This window comes from Apus apus, chromosome 5, assembly GCF_020740795.1.
Source record: "Apus apus isolate bApuApu2 chromosome 5, bApuApu2.pri.cur, whole genome shotgun sequence".
NCBI lineage: Eukaryota > Metazoa > Chordata > Aves > Apodiformes > Apodidae > Apus > Apus apus.
The window spans coordinates 49,953,672-49,971,322 of record NC_067286.1 but is presented as its reverse complement, the minus strand read 5'-3'; the positions used below and the strand labels follow the sequence as shown (position 1 = coordinate 49,971,322).

The window sequence follows — 17,651 nt, the reverse complement described above, 5'->3', positions numbered from 1 at the left end:
ACAACATTTTTGTTCTGTAAGCTCAAGCCGTACAGTCAACTGGTGGAAGGGCTGGAATACAAAGCTCACTTCATGTGACGAGGCTAGGATTCCTCCCGTTGTCCTGGCACAGCTAAATGACAGCTAAGTCCCAGTTCCAAGTCTGATCTTCTGAATGGTACAGTGCTCTAAGATGCTTCTTGGATGTGCTGGGGCCCTGGCAGGCAGTTTAACCCACCAGAGACAGAATGTGGTTCCCCGGGCAGTGCAGGGGTAATAGCAGAGGACACTGCTTTCTGTTTCTTGCCACAGTTGTTTCAGTAAAAAGTCATTGCTTTTAAGAAAGGCTGAGCATCCTGCAAGTCCTTTCAACAGATATTTCTGTATTTAGTAAGGACCCAAGCTGGCTGCTGCCTTTATTTACAACCACAAGAACAATCACTATATTGCTAACACTGGTAGAAGTAATTACATGCCAAATTCATCTGAAAACTATTCTGCTTTCATAAAGGGCCTTTATTTTAATTTGAGGGTTCATCCTGCATCTACCAGTCAGTGATAATGTTTCTATCAGCTTTAGTGGGATAACTTCTTTTTCTTATCAATTTAAGAGGGACAACATCAGGTCTTTGTCTGTTTACTCAAGATATCAACGTTTCAAGACTTTACCTTTAACAATATTTGTCTTTTCCCTTCTGTTTAAATGAAGATGAGACTCCCCAGTGTTTCCGTAGGGAGCAGTAAGAAAGCTAAATTATATTTATATTTTTCCCTTGGAATCTGATGAATAAGCAAATTATAGTCTAGAGTCCCAGCTAGTATGAGCAGGCACTGTACAACTGAAGACAGTGGCACTAGGCCAACCCAGATAAAGGGAAAAGGTGGCCCATGGTATGATTGCTCAATACACCATATTTTGGACAAGGCAAAAAACTGATCCCAATGGCTGGTAGTCATTAGCTGGAGGCATTCTTGCAAAAGCAAGCAAGCCTTTGTACCCCGATTAATTCAATTGGGGTAAATGCACTATGCCTACATTTAAAATCACTGCATGTATTGTTTATTTTTTCCCCAGATCCTAAAAGCACATAACTTTTTGGCTTTTTCTTCTGTTGCAGGTGGGCATCACAAAGTTACTGCTATGCTAAGCTCTGGAGGGACCCAGTCCAGAGCCAGGTCATTTGTTTCAGTGAGCGGTCTTTGGCATCTTTGTCTTCTGCCTGCAATGCTCATTTTTTGACCAAAGTTTGCTCACAGAGAGTTACAAACTGAAAGTGAAGTCTGTCCATGGGAATCTAAGGGCACAACCCCCGTGTGTAGCAAAAACAATGCAGAGATTCCTGAGCTGGTAGAGGTGATGATAGCTCTGGAAATGCCCAACACCCTGCTAAACATCCTGTACTACTACTGTACCTGCTAAACATCTATCCATATATCTACATACAAATTACTGCATGAGCTGTACTATAGTCTAAATGGGCCAAATTAAACAACTCTTTAGAAAGTGAAGTACAGGGAGAATCAGACACCAAGGGAGTAAGTGATCAGGATCTGACACCAATTCCTTTTTGTTGTTCAGTATCATAAAAGGAATTGGAGTACTCACTGTCCCACCAAAGCCTCAGAGGCCTATATTTACCCCGAAACACCATTTTCACAAGCAGCTGCTTCTTTCACATCCTCCAGCAGCTGCAAAGGTCTACAGAAGCAAACCTGGTCTTACCAAGGTAACACCTTCTGCACATCAGGCTCCTTCAATTTTAAAGTACAGAGCTTGAGCCAAAAATAAATGTATACATATGGTGGGAAAAGCGAGTAAGGAGGCAAATGCCATATGCAGCACAGCAAGTGGCAGCAGCTTACCATAGCTTGTAAGATCCATAGCAGAAGTTTATTTTAAGGAAGGATTTTTTAAAAAAGCCTATTGCACAGATCTCCTCCCAGGTACACGGGATGGCCTGAGGCAGAGGATGAAAGTGCTTGGGAGAAAACAAAGATCAGTGTACCAAGAATGGTAAATTCAAAGGCAAAGGGGAGGTGGAGCCAAAAACTTGAAACAAGCAAAACCAGAGTTTCAAAAAATTATTAATTTAGACCATTGTGATGTTCTGTCCATTTCAGTTTACTGCATTCTGGGTTGACTTTTTCTATTAAAATCTGTGCCTGTACTCTGCATCCAAAGACCTTTGAATCATCAGTCAACATAGAACTACATCTGACACAACTTAAACCTACTTCTATTTTAAAAAGGCCTTCCAAGGCAACCATCTCATTCAGGTAATTGCTTTAAGTCCTGCTGTTAGCTTGAATGCTTTGCATGAGATCTATACATACTACGCACTCTATATATATGGCAGGCTGTGCAGGAAATTCTAATCCTTGGTTGTGGTGACTTGGGGATACAGTCCCTAATCCCAAGCAGTTATCCCATGAAAATAATAAGACCTTACTACAAAGTATAAAACATGATACATGACCTCTTCAAATTTTACTTTCATATTTAAAAGACTCATCAGAATCTGATTATCAATATTTGAGTTATTTTCTATCCACTTCTCCTTTTTCTCTCCTAAGAGGAAATTTAGGAAACGAATCTCACAGTAGGAGTCATAGGTTTTATTAACTGTTACTTTTTAACAAAAACCTGTTAATAACATGTCATTTACCCCTGAAATGCTTTGTGGCTCAATATGGATTGCAGATCTCCCTGGAAGAGTAGTGGTGCTGATCCTACTGGCAGGAAGCAAAACATGGGTCAGTCCCTGCTGTGGTTCAGCCAATGCTGGTATTGTATGCACCTCTCAGTCAGAGGACTTCTAAGGCAAAAAATCCTCCTCAGTCAGTGCTTCACAGCTTCCTTCTTGCCAGGACTTGGGTCTTCATGCATAGTCTCAAAGTACCTCACAGGAGCTTATATTTAACCTACTTTTCTCTTCAAACCCTTTTTTAAGGTCAGCATGCTGAGAAGGAAAGGTGCCCAGCTGGAGTAGTCTGCAAAAGCAGCAGCAGCTGGGGGTGAATACGCTCCTCTTCCAAGAAGTCAGATGCTTTTTAAGTCAAAGAGACTGGGTCCAGGCACCAAGCAAGGATTTAGTACTGAGAGTGAAGGAAGGAAAGTTACATTCCCCAAAAGACTAAGATACACAACCTCCACAGAGGAAACAAAAAGTTTCATCAACCTCTTCTGACCTGGGCAGACCCATACAACCCTCTGCCTTGCTGTTGTAAGAAAAGTGCATTCAAATTCCTGAAAAGAGATAAGGAAACCCTGCCAGTTCACCGACTATCTCCTCATGCTCTTCATCCGTGTGAGTGCCAAGGATAGTGCTAGGAGAGAGTCTGAAGGGATCAGAAGCAACTGCAAGGTGCAAAGAGCAAGCCTGAGGCAGCAGGGGATTCAGCTTGTACTCTTTTTTCTTCCTTCCAGTTATGAATTAAGGGCAAGGAAGTGAGAGACATATATTGAAAATGAGCATTTGTCTGTATAAATTGTAGCAATGGAAGGATCTGAGTTCTCTGAAACTCTGTTCTACAAATTACTGGGTAGATGTTCAGTCCACCTGGTCAAGAAGGGGGGATGGTATCTTCCCTTTGCATTTGTAAGGGTTATAAGGAGGACATGAAGGACAGTGAGTCAATTTCCTGAACATCTCAGTTATCTGCATATTAATGTATGAAATATTGGAAATCAAAAAGGAATGCTGGCAATCTTTAGTACAATAACAGTTACAAATGAATTTGCACAGCTGAGAGTGGGATAATCCATGTTAGTGTAATATTAAAATATGGATAATTATAAATAAATAAATACACAAGGGTGGTATCACAGGGACACTAAATGGGGTAGATCATGCAGACAGTGCTCTTCAAGAGCAGATAGCAGAATCAGCCAAAGCTCCAGATTTGCAAATAACGGAGACTTTGCCATCTGCACAAATATTAGACCAAAAAAGTCTCTTGGAAGGCACTGGTAATGTGTTTGTTCAGAATACAGCTAGAAGGGAGCTCAATTTCCATTTGATTGCAAGCAGTAGGGAGGAACTGGTTGAGAATGCAGAGAGAAAATGTAGCTGAGACTATGAAATAAGTGTTCCACATTTTCATGAAGGGAGTGAGAAAGAACAGTAAAATAAAGATCACAGAACCACAGAATCATTCTGGTTGAAAAAGACATGGTGCTGTTGTGACCCAAGTGCAGGACCCAGCACTTGGCCTCATTGAGCATCATACCATTAGCCTAAGCCCATCAATCCAGCCTGTCCAGATCTCTCTGAGCACTTACCTATCCACAAGCAGATCAACATTCCCTCCCAACTTAGTATTGTCAGCAAACTTACTGAGGGTGCATTTGATCCCCGAGTCCAGATAATTGATAAAGATATTAAAGAGAACTGTTCCCAACACTGAGCCCTGGGGAACACCACTTGTGACTGGCCACCAGCTGGATTTGACTCCATTCACCACAACTCTTTGGGACTTCATGAACTCTGTTTTCTATGAAATTCAATAAACTCACAGATCCTAAGGAAAATATGCCCAAGGGGAAAAGGAGTCTTAGAAAATTGGTACTTCCTTAGAAAAATATGAATTGCACAGTTGCAGGATAACCTGAAGCGAAGAAAGAAGATGTGTGTAACAAGAAGCAAACTTGCCTCAGTCACAGGAAATTCAGCATAAACAAGGAGAAATTCAAACAAATAACAAAGGACAGAATATTCTGCACCCAGGATAACTGACAGAACAAAACAGAAAAAGATAAAAAATTGGCTTCATTTTACAGAAGACAATGTCAGAGATGCAGTAAATGACAAACTAAACCTGGGTCAGCATTACACTGCTGCAGAAAAAGGTGCCCATGTTGGGAGATACACAGAAAAGCATTGTCTCTGAAGTATTTGAAGGAGTCCCCTGCAGCAGATGCTACTTGTAAAACCTGTGCTGCAATCTGGCTTCCAGTTTGGGACCTGTATTTCAAGAAAGATGTGAACTAATAACAGGGGCAACAAAGACATGTGAGGAGAATGAGCAAGAACTACAAAACAAATTCACAGAGAAACACTGAAGAAATTTGAATTGCTTAGTCTAAGAAGAGAAGTGGTGAAGGTGACTGTCTTCCAGACTTGTCCTTTAAAATAGTTGCAAGGACTAAGAGAATAATCTGTTCCCTGTGTCTGCTGTTGACAGGACAAAAAGTAGTGAACTGAAACTGCAGTAAAGGAGATTTAGATTTGACATTAGGAAAATTTTGCTGATTGAAAGCAATCATTTACAGTGCTCAGCTCTCTTCAGAGAGGTTAAGAGATCTCCATCATGTTGGCTGTTTTTTTTCTAGGTTGTCCCTTCCTCTGACCACTAGCTACCCTGCCTGTTGCTCTCACTTGGCACCCCAAGAATTTTCAGCATCTGAAAGTTCTTTCACTGACAATGACTGATGGCTTCAATTTGTCACTAACACTCCCCCTTTCAGAAGTCAGACTCACTCAGTCTTGTCCAGACTCTACTCAGCTTGACAACAGCTTCATTATCCAGGTTTCTTTATTAAGGCAGTAGAGCAAGTAGCAGTAATAATTTTGCAAGATTCGTCCACTGTTGACCAAGGAACATCTCAGGAGGATTACCAGTCCAGCAACTTGAATACAAAGAACAGGCTTTATATGCATGTCACCAGTTCTTGTATCGTGTATTCTCCCCCTGATCACCTACTATCATCATTCTAGCATGAACTTCCTAATCAATTAGTTACTTTATCCACAGACATTAAGCACACAGACAAATTCCAGTTAGTGCTAAAAATTCAGCTGGCACTATGTAACATCCAAAGTTGTATCTAAGTTCCAATGTGTAACTATTTTTAGCAGTAACAGCGCTTTACTACATCCAGATCCAGCTGAGTCATAGCAGGGTCTAACCAGACAGATAACTTATAGGATGGTTCTGTTCTGGGAATAAATCAGGATTGTACATAGTAAAAAAAAAAAAAAAAGAGGGGACGGGGGGAGGAAGTGTTGTCCATAGGTTGACCTTTGCTCAGCATGTTGCAGAACTTGGAAGATGCATATGGCATGAGGCAAGAAATTCCAGGAAGAAAAAGGACTGTCTCATAGCTAAGGGCTCTCCTGGGAATCCAACCTTGCCTCTGCCAAAGAACTCCAATGTAATAATCAGCTGATCACTTAAACTTTTCCCAAGTTGTGGTTATCTGTTTGCTCTTCATGTTCCAACTGCTTGATTTGAAAACTTGGTGCCAAATTTGCAAGTGGGCAGACTCACAGCTGCAACTGAACTGAAAGTGAAATGTGCACTGAACAGAGCAAGTCCTACAGCACTGGTAAGGACCTGTATGAGCCCATGTACCTCAACCAAGCCCCCACAACCAGCAGATTCACCATATGAGCAATTCTGTACCTCACACTGTAACCTGCAGGGTAGATAGAGCAACTGTTTTTTGAAAATTCCTCAGTGTTAGTGAAGCATTCAGATGCCACGGAAAGGACACTAGGAAGTTAATAACTCTGCATTTAAAGCAGAGTTTGAAGTGTGCAGCAAAGTAGGCACAGTGCCGTACTGAACTGTGAGGAGAGATCAATATATTGAGTAACTGCTCACTCAGCAACCATCTTACACTGCACATCGCTCACAGAAATGGGTCCTGTAAAAAAAAAATAAAAAAAAATAAAATTGATAAAGTAATAAGTGGTCAGAAAAGGCCAGCAGTGCAGATGTCCACAGCCAAAGCAAGCAATTGCCATCATCATTGGTGGTTTGGTTTTGGCATCTTTCTCTACACTGACAAATTACAAAGAGCATTTGCCAATAAATGCAGCCACAGGGTGGTTGATTATACCCTCACCAAAAGCATCTGTGACACAGTCCCATCAGTAACAACAAACAAACTGTACACTTAACAAAACCCTTTTAAGGACCAAACTAAAGACTAATCCAAATGACATTTGATTTACAAGGAGGTAGTATTCCTTTTAGGATATGTCTTGGTGATCAGAGAGATTTTCCCTGTGCATGGGCGCAAGTTAGCTACATAAAGGCCACACAGGTGAAACAATTAATTTTGTGTGCTCAAATATGTCATCTTAATTGTGTCTCTCAATGTAAGTTTGTCTAAATGTAATGGCCATGGGCTGCCCAGCACTGTGAGCCCACAGACTTCACAGGCAGTTAGTTTAGTAAGGTTTAAGCTCCTGGTATAGATCATCACCAACCTTGTCTTAATTTCTTGAGGTGCTGGGATGTCCCTCAAACAGATGTCTGTCCCCAGGCCACCCCACCTTAACATGGGAGTGTAATGTCACTTATTTTTCTCATGCTTCTTCAAAGGTTCCTCTTACAAGTATGTTTTCTGCCACCTGCCCCAGGCAGGGCCTGTGTAACACCTCCTTCAAGGTAATAATTTGGACTTTGTTCCTGCTGGATGCAAATATTTCACTTCATCAAATTTGCTATGCTTCCCTGAAGCACAGGGTGGCTGTGTGCCACCTTTTCCTGAGGGTGCCACACCACCTATTTCACACAAGGAAGCACATCTCTTACTCTGCCACCACTAATTATGGAAATCCAATTATTGTGGCTTGCATATCAACTTCAGTCTATTCTTTGAGGGGCCATCAGATGGTGCACAATGAGCAATGTGTATACCAATATGGTGGATATCCTCTTCTAGGAAAGTCTGAAGTAGGTTTAGGTAGTTAGAAAAGCTCAGATAATAAGAAAGACAATGCACAAAGAATAAAACCAAAGAGCTAGTAATAGTTTTAGCTACCAAAAAATGGATAATATTTTAAAGTATTCTACACTTTTCTTTAGCCATGATTTACTGCCCTGAGTACCATAAAATTGACCTAAAGAAAAGTTGGGATAAATTGGACTTTCAGGATCTGATCTGTAATGCTACAAAGTCACACTTCAGATGGTCAGGGATAAAAAGGTGCTGCTTGCAGCAAAATATAATCCCATTTTTTAAGTAATGCAGCTGACATTATTTCATGCTTGACTGAGATGGCTAAGACAAACATTGTAGTTGCAGCTTCTATAAGGATCTAAATTAGAAACAGATCAACAAGTTAAAATTTTTTAGCAGAGAGGTCATAGACCTAAAAACCATATATGCACAGACAGGCAATATGATAATATATACCCCATTTCTACAGAAAAAAGAGGGTAAAATAGAACCAAGCTCAACACTGGGTATGTGGTATTCCACAACTGTGGTTCCTAATAACAGGGAATAGAAAGTGGGTTAGGGCAAGCACAAGAAAAGAGACAGAAATAGAAGATGGCAAGACTCTAGCAGGCAAGAGCTCAAAGAGGCAGAGCTCTCCTACCACTCCGTTGTATTAGCTCTCCTGACAACAGCAACAGCAGCTTGCAAAGACATAATATTTACAGAGCAGAGTCCCCCTTGAACAGATACAGGCATAATCCAGCAGTGTGAACTTCCTCTATTAAATTGCCATTATAAAAATTCCCTCATCTCACTCTGGTACTGTGAGGATATGGAAGTCAAAGGTTCCGGTTCTTTCAGGTAATACAGTATTATATTACAGACCATATAAATAACTAAGAGTTTTAAACCTCCAAGGAGTAAAGGATATTGTCCATCAGCCCAGCTGTTTTCCTCCACCATTTTTAGGCTGAAACCAATTAGAAAACAGTCTGCAATGTGGAAAAATATATCACAGGTTGTTTTTTTTTCCTTCTTGGTAAGCTGCTCAGCATTATGGGATGCTACACCAAGTGGTAGTTAGGGAGGTCTGCTGCATTCAGGCAAGTTAATTACAGAGAGGGCTGGAGCACAGTATGCTGCCAAGTGGGAGGAAGGCTTCCCTCCAGAAATGGACTGTCAGCAAAATCAGGAGAGGATATAATCAGTCAGTGCTCGCCTTTACCAGCCAAGAATGATCACAGATGCATTCTTCAGCTTGCTGAGTATTTTCTGCCATGACAATTCATCAGATTTTTGGCCTGTGCATGGAACTCTTTTCTCAGACCTTCTCATATAGACACATGGTGCTCAGTCCTTTTAGAGAGCATAGGCAGTTTGGCTTAACTAAGTGGTTTTATTGATCTTTGTTGTGTATTTTTGGTCACTTTATCTGATTTAGGAAACAGTGATCTTACAGACATGGTGGATGCTATGTTCTGATCCTGGCTGTATCTACACACACCTGTCTTTGAACAAAATATAGGAGGAGTGAAACCAGCAACAGTGGGAAAGCTACAAGCATTTTTATTTAGGTTCACCTAGATGTGTGAAGTACTAATTTATGATGCTGAGAAAGGTTATCAGAAATGGGGAACGCGGTGGGAGCTCTTTCCCAGCAAGCAGTATGTATTCCTGCCACGAACAATGAAACTCAAACCTGGCCTGTCTGGAACGAGCACAGAGCAGCTGGGCAAACAAGGAGCTAAACACACGCAGCTTAATAGAAGCAGCTTAAGGAGCATCGACGACGAAGAGCGCGTGCTGACAAACCACTGACACCGCGGACACCCCTGCGCACCTTTGTGTGACACACCCGGGAGCCCCGCCAGGGAGGGCAAGCAGAGCAGGCGAGCCCGGCCCGGCGGGAAGGCTCTCGGAGTAGCGCTGCTGGGGGGCTTTGCTGGGGGGCTTTGCTGGGGGCCCCCGCCCCCGGGGGATCTCTCCCTCGGCACACCTGCCGTCACGCCCCTCCCCCCGGGCGGGACCGCCGGCACCGACCCGAGAGCGGCGGGACCGCCCGGCCCGGCCCCGCCCCCCGCCCCGCGTGTCCCGGGGCCGCTGCGCAGGCGCAGTGCCCGCTCCCCTGCCCGGCCGACGCTGGGGCTCTGGAGCAAAATGGCGGCGGCCGGAGCGGGGCCGGGCGGGCGCGGGCGGTGCTGAGCGGGGAGGATGGCGGCGGCGGGCGGCTGCCGGAGGTGAGGCGCCACGGGGAGCCCAGCGCCGAGCGCGGGCTGGGAGGGGGCCGGGCTCGGTGTCACGGCCGCAAAAGGGGAGGGGGTGAGATCGCCGACGCCCCCGCGGCGGGGTTTCCGTGAGCTGGGGCCGGGTGCGAGCCCCGCCGGGTTGGCGGTGCCCCGCGCCGGCTGCGGGCAGGCTCCTCCCGCGCCCGCTGTGTTGCTTCCAGCCCGCAGGTCTGCCGCCGGCTCTGCCGCTGCGGCGGGTCCGGGGTGCGGGCCCCCGCCGCCCCGCAAGGCCTCCCGCCGGGGGGAGCGGCCCTTCTTCTCGTGCTGCTCCCGGCGGCAGGCGGGCCCAGCCCGCGGGGGTCCCCGGCCCGGGGCGTCGGCAGCGGCCTCGTCCGTGCCTCCCGCCGCCGGTGCCACCTGCCTTAGCGCCCTCCCCCGCGGGGCAATGCCTGCCCGCCCGGGCGGTCTGGCCCTCCGGGCGCCGGGCGGCCCCGGCCCCGCTCCCCCCCGGGTCTCCGTGGGGTTGTTGAAGTCGCCTCACGCAGGAGCCGGTGCGGGGCTTGTGCGGGGCTTGTGCGGGGCTTGTGCTCCCCTTGTGTCCGGCCGGTGCGAAAGCGGCCGCAGTCGCTTGATGTGGGCTGCGGGGCTCCCGCTTGTGCGCTTCGCTCAGCCCGTCCAGGAGCAGCTCTTGTGGCCTTGAAACTGCTGCCGCCTTGGGATGTGGAGTTTGGTCTTGCTGCGCTCCACGTAGGTGTTATCGTGGTGTTCCTAGAGAAACTTGGAGAGCTGCGTGGATGATGTGTGTGCTTGTGCCTCTGGAATATTCCTGCTGCCGGCGGGACAGGGCTTTGCTGTGGGTTCGTGTTTCTACTTGCTCTGCCCACCAACCCATTTGAGGCCCTTGGGTGAAAGATGACACACATGTCAAGTACTAACATAAAACGTGACAGTAACATAATAAAATGTGTTGATACAACGATACTTCGTTTGTGTGAGGGTTTAGCCTAGGGTACGTAGCACTGCTTCAGGCTTTGTTCCAAACCAGGAACATAATACACAAATCTAAAGTGTTCCGCAGGTACGCCACTGGGATGTAGTCACCTCAGGTTTTACCACGTATTCTATGCTCTGTTTTAATTTAGAAATGGAGAAAACAAAAATAGAAACTCTGATACGAAATGTATAGTGCTCATAACTTTTTCTGAGGCAGAGAAGCATGATGAGTTAAAGCTTTACCCTCTATGTACAAAACATGTTGGTGAAGAGGGTTAGTCTTCTGAGATTCTCCTTCATTGTTTCAGACAGAAACTGTGGACCACTTTTGTCCTATTTCTGTATTAGTATGCTTCTTTATGTAAGGATGTGCAGGGACGGTAATTCCTTCTTAGGTGCAGTGAGTTTAGATCCCTCTATTTGAACTTTTTGCTTAAGAAATCAACCAATATATTTCTTCCTGCTTTCTCTCCTTCTCCCATTGTCTACTAAGAGTCCGCTGCCAAGGTAACAAAATTAATTCTATAGAGATTATTTTTGAGGGTGTGGAGCAAGTGTCTTTTATTTAGTAATGTGCAGTCTTCATGGACCGTGGTGTTTAGAAGGCAAGGTCTGAGTGCTTATTTTATAGAATATCTGGATGAAGATAATGTATTGGAAGGGGTATGACTTGTGATGTTTTCTCCATTCTTGGAATAATTTAATTCTAACTAGTCTTAGTTGATGGACCAAAACATAATTTAGTCATTTAAGAGCTTTCTACTTTGCTGCATCAAATCATGTTTTGTAAACATTACTATCTGTTCATGCTTATATGTAAACCTCTGATTACTGTCTTAGCCAATAAAGCTTGTATCTTAAGCTACAACATGAAGCTGCCAAATTTTCTCTGTTTTTTATTCAGATTTAAAGTTAGGCTTGCATAGTTGGACTACATACAGGTAATCTTGGAAACAGAGTTAAGTGTTTTGTATATAATGTACAAGCTAGTGTTTGTTTTTGTTAATTGGAGATGAAAAAAGCTATTGAGTTCTTTGTATTTCAGCTCAGCTGCACTAAGCATTGTTTTACTTGCTTTCAAACTTTAGCCAATATATTAATTAACGGGTTTGACATTTTAATCTAATTTTGTGTATTTAAACATAAATGAGCACAGACACAAGTAATCTTGGATCACTTTCTGTAGTGGTGTTGCAATTGTTGGCTTTTTTAAATCCTTGCCTCTTACTAATACAAGTGAATTTTCTTCATATGTCCAGATTCCCTTGCTGAGTCATAGGTCCAGTAGTGGTGTAATGCTTATAGCTGGCATTGACTGATTTGCGAAGAGTCTTACATGAAAGAACAGAGTTATTTTTATAAGCTCCTTTGTAAGACTCGCATGGACTTGTCATAGTGATTTAAAGGTTTTTTTCTCTCTGTTTTCAAGCTCGTCTGAGAAGCTCAAAACTTTGTGTTGTGAAGGTATGTTGCTCATTCTTAAATTATAGTAGAATGTGCAGTCTTTACAACCAGCTGTTCGAATTTATTTCAGTAGGGCTGACAGAGCTTGATGAATAGACCAACAAAATATTGAGTCTTATTTGTGAAAGCGGCCTTTCAAGTTGCTGCATACTTGATGTCAGGTTTACAGCTGTCACTGATGACAATTAACCTAGAGGCTTGTAGGGGATGAATTGTAGGGTTGGTCAGTCTTCTTTTGTTCTGGTTTGCAGTCTGCGTTTGTGGTGTGCTATCCTGTGGTCTTGCACAGGGCTATAGAAGGTGAGATGCTAGTCCTGTCCCTCCTGCCACCCTGATGCTAGTTGGGGTTTGATATACCAGACCACATGCAAGAAAAGGGGAGTTTATTCTGATGTCTTGGCTGCACTAGGATGACCAAGACAGTTGTGACTGGCTGCCTTTCAGAAACAAGAAGTAAGATGCATCAAAACAGCCTATGAGCATCTCACATGGACTGCATGTGGTTCACAGTAATCAAACAAAAGATCTATAGATAAAATGTGTGATTCCTCTTGATTGTTAAGAACATGGTTTTTCTTCTAATGAGAATCTGACTGCTCATGGCAAATCCTGTTATAAAACTGCTGGTTTCAGTCTTAACTCTACGTTTATTTATTTTTCTGAGCATACTTACATGAGTTTTGGTTCTATTGCCAGATCAATGGCTTGTACCATTTTTTTTTCACACAAGTCTGGAAAACCGATGCACAAACTTCATTGTGCATGTAGTGAAGACTGGGAGTCCTAGTGCAGATGTGAGTGTTAGATGAACTTCCAGTGAGTCATGTAGTTATTGATCTGTTTCATTACCCAAGTTCTTTGAAGAATAGGGCTTGTCAGTGTGTCTTTAAATCTTTGGACAGAAGCTATTGTTGATTTTTAGAATGCTCTTTCACAAGTTGGCTTAACAGTACGTCTGAACTGTAACAAGGAGGGAACACAGATGCAGAGTTTGGTGCAAGTCTTGCATTTTATGTGTAGCCAGTCTGTTCCACATGTCTCCCAGAAAGGACGCCAATTGTAGTGGTGCCTTCTGTGTAACGGATGAATGCTAGGAGGTCTGAAATCCTTGTGTTTTACATAGAAATGGTAAGAATTGTCTGTTGCAGAGAAATGGGATCATGTCAGATGTTTGCCTGGAACTAAAAGGGATCTGAATTTCTCTGTCCTTGGGACTATGGCAGATAGCTTTCTTGCTTTGTAAGGATGCTTGTGAGATTCTTGATAGATGCTTCGTGACAAAATTGGCTTTAACGCTTGCAGTCAACAGTTGCTTTTTCCTGCTTTCTGCACAGTCCCCTCAGCTGCTCTGGTAGAGCTGTTTACAGGGCTTCACTTTGAAGCATTGCAGGAAACCGATCTGTCTAAAAAGTAAATCACTAAAACACAAAATAACTTCAGATCACATCTCTGATCTGGGTCATCACGTTGTTATGGAAAGCTTGTTTGCTGGCATGTAGTAGAGGCAAGATCAGGTAGGTGAAAGGTATCTGGGGGTGGGACTGCGTTGACTAAAGTCTGTTGGATTGAAGTACGTATGTAACTATATACTTAGTTAAATTTAAAACTGGTTTGTTACTCCTCTGGGTGTGTTGTGCAAGGCTACACCAAGCACTACTGAATGTGTACTTAAAACAACTGGTGAGGTTGCAGACTAGTGTTCAATCAGTGGGTTGAAACTATTTCTCTAAATGAAAATAGGAATTACCATGTTATACCAGAGTGATTAAAAGTGGAAAAAAAAAAAAAAATTAACAGCAGTCAAAACTGATTAAGAAGAAACTCTTAGTGAGGTGTGAAGGTGTAACATTTGAGGGTAACATCTTCCTAAATTAGTTTCTGTTTCGAAAGTGTCTTCTGAAGATGTTGCTTTATTGTTTTTAACTTGACTTTCTAACACTAGCTGTTATCTGTATGAATGTCTGATTGTTATGTAAATCCTGTTTGATCTCTGTCCTCAAATCTTACCTGAATTCAGTGGTCATACTGTATGTTCTGTATGACACTGAAACTTCATTGCATGTTGACTTCTTCTGGTATCAGACTGGATTTTTTTCTGTCCATCTTTGTGTTTCTTACCTACTATATCCTGTTTCCAGTCTCTTCCAGTTTTTTACTATAGTAAATTGAAAAGGGTAGGATTTAATTTTTTTAAATCTCTCAAGAATCTTTCTCATGCTGCTGTTACTGCCATTCCCCATCTTCTTAAATAGCCTTTTTATTTCTCTCTGTTCTCTTTGATATAGGATTAGGTCAGTATGTTAGCTTGCTGCTTTTAAGAAGAATTTCTTCCTGAAATCCTTAATCGCTTCAAATCTTCAGTGTTACCTAATGGGAAGTGTTTTAGAGATAGGTCAAACTAGGTAACAGTACGCAAGATTGCTTTAATTTAGAAGCCTGTTAAAACTGTTTCAGGATAATTGTCAAGCCATTTTACACTTCTGCTGATAGTAACAGTGGCTAAACTCAAAGGGGTGAAACATCAGTGTAATAAAAAGACTACTGCTTGGTCTTTTTAGTTTGACATGTTATTTTAGACTTGGTACTTGCAGAAGCTGTGATCAGTAGAGCTGCAGTATGTGTCTGTGTGTGCTCACTTGTGTTTTTTAGACTCTAGTTCGTGTCAGAGAAGACTGTTCCTTCTTACAGTCCAGCATGGAGATTTGTATCAAGGTTTGGAGTACAAAGAGCAAGAATACTGCAGTCTTGTGAAGGCATCAAATCCTAGTAAAATTATACCTATTTATATGCAAATTGAAGTAAATTTTGAGTGACCAGGTATATCATATTGCCTTACTGAGAAATTGAATTCTGTTTTGCTTATCGTCTGCTACCTCAGATCTCTGTACTGCCATACAGTATGTAAAACACTTCTGTGATGGGTGAATTATTCTTACTGCTTTAAAAATGAGTGACAAAAGTTGTTTTTCTTAGTCTTCTGGCCCCAATATTGGAAATGCTTCCTAAGAGCTAAAAAGCTTTCTAAAATAATAAGTCCCATCAAAATGCAATTACACAATACTTTTTTTGACTGGTACTGTCTTATTTTTTCAGCTTTTTTGATCTCTTCCTGCTTCAGCTTTTTCTTGTGATGACTCTTTGTGTAAAGGAAGGGAGAAAGTGGCTCCTTGACTGTAGGAACTGAGGAACTGGATTTTATATGGATTTGGTGGCCTTTTACTTTGTCTAGGAAGATACAAGTTTTATTTGATGCCTTTCTGCTGCTGTGATAATTATAGTGCTCATCCATGTAAATTCTGTGGTGTTTAATATGAGGTTGTGCTGAAGTACTTTGTACAAGTGGAGACCTTTTGAGTTTTTGTCGTATGTACCCAGATGTCGGTTTCTTAAAGTACATGGAAGATCAACAACCTCTAAAGCTGCTTGTGATATTTAACCAGAAATTTTTTTTCTTGGAGAAGAGAGGAGTGTAGGCATATACATAGTGGAATTTTGTATTATTGATTTTTTTAAAGGCAGTCACAGACTAATCGATCATGGGAGTGCAGTAAAGGCTGGTGTCCTGTACCTTCACCCATCCTGTAATGGACACCTCCATTTCAGATGTCTTGAGAGGTGAAAAGAAATACATATAAAATCTCTAGAATGTAGGCAGGGGGGATTACATTAGTAGGTTCATGGATTTCCTTAAAGTCATTCTAGTGGTGATGCAGCTCACTAAAATACAACTGAATTGCTTATACTGATGTTCTAAGTTGTTGTGCCTCTGGAATGAGGTACTTCTAGGAAGTTTTTGAAATTAGGCGTTTATTGTACTTAAGGGCAAAAGAATGCTGAGTTGGCAAAATGCACATTGCAGATAGGAAGTTTTGTATTATTCAGTGTAGTGATGACCTTGACACTGAACAAGGAAGAATCTAAGCTGTCTCAGTAGTTCTAAGCTCCTAAGAGGCAACAGTTACTACTGGAGTGCTGGATGTAAGCATTATAGTTCCTACAAAGGAATATGTGTAAGAACATGAGGTGGTGCTGGTAAGTGTCATTGTGAGTCCCCCCAAACCTCTCAAAGTACTAAGTATCTCCCATCTCCTTTGCAGTTTATTTTCAGGAGTGATTCAGGGATTTAGCTTATCTAAATTTTGGATGAGAAAGTGTTTACTGCCTCTAATTCTCAAATCCCAACCTGGCTAACTTTTTTTTATATATATATCTAACCGAAGGTAAAGATTAAGATAATTTTCTGTCTCTTTTTTTAAAAATAAAAAGTTATATGATTTGCATCAGAAAGTACCTCCTGCTTCTTACTTGGTCACTAAAATCTCTGTAGGGTTTAGTCCTCTGTTGAACACTTTTGGAAATATGCATTTGGACTTGAAATGCCAAAGTATCCTTGTAGCACACGAAGGTTGTTAAGCAGTGTAAGATTATTCCCGCTCCAATAGTTACTTTGTAGTTCTAGATACAAACCTGTAGACTTAGTAACGCCTGATAAAGTGTCTCTTCTGTGTATTGCTGTACTGAATCAAAACTGCTTATCTTTAACTGAATTTAACCAAGATTTTTGATGCCGTACCCTGAATGTTTACTGTTTGAATTTTACTTTCTGGCTTAAATTACAAGGCTTCTGAAAATGATGCTGCTCAGAAGTACAACCCTAAAGCAAACTTTGCAGAAGATCTGTCCATACTGCTCAGGGCTTTTCTACTTTAAAGAAAATGAAGTGTGTTTTGTCTTAACATAAGTTTCTTAAGACATTTTAGTTTCTCTGTTGAGACTATATAAAGTAGTTTTGTTACTGCCTAGTTCTTCAGTTGATAATTGGCTCAAAATCTGCCAGTTTGTATTAAGTCTTTTGCTGACCTACCTATTTCCCCACCACCATTTTACAGATCTACTTCCCTTTTTTCCTTCTTTCTGTCTTCCTTCATTCTGTTTTTAGCTACTGACTTATTATTCTGGAGAAGTAAAATAGAAAATATCACATTTTGTGACTGTTACCTGCATCAAGGCTGAATTGTGTTAAGCACTAACTAATGAATGCTTATTTAAGCATCTTGTGAATGTGACTTTCATCATTAAGTTTGGAAGGAAATGGAATTTGGCTTTGCCTCTTTCCACATATATAACATGAACTTTTTTCCTTTAAGTTAAAATGGACCTTTTATTTTTGTTGATCTGAAAACTAGTCCAGCAAAAAAACTGTTCACTGAATATGAATGTACAAGGAGACAGACTGGAGAGTTGAGTGGGAATTATCTGGGTAGAGGGAAAGTGAAGCTGCTTTTTTGGTGGCAATGATGGCATTTGTTCTCTAC

The 17,651-nt window shown here is 42.1% G+C and overlaps 1 protein-coding gene across 5 annotated transcripts in view; it reads left to right on the top strand.

The window, feature by feature from the left end:
• Positions 1–9,811: 9,811 nt before the first annotated feature.
• BTBD7 (BTB domain containing 7) overlaps positions 9,812–17,651 on the top strand; it is a 54,604-nt gene continuing 46,764 nt past the window's right edge. For 2 of the 5 annotated variants that reach the window (XM_051621940.1, XM_051621937.1), the window contains exons 1-2: positions 9,854–9,891; positions 12,302–12,336. The gene's annotated coding sequence lies outside the window, so the exon portion shown is untranslated. Of the gene's footprint in view, positions 9,892–12,301; positions 12,337–17,651 lie in introns of all 5 variants that reach the window. The other 3 variants (XM_051621941.1, XM_051621939.1, XM_051621938.1) reach the window with 3 other exon arrangements.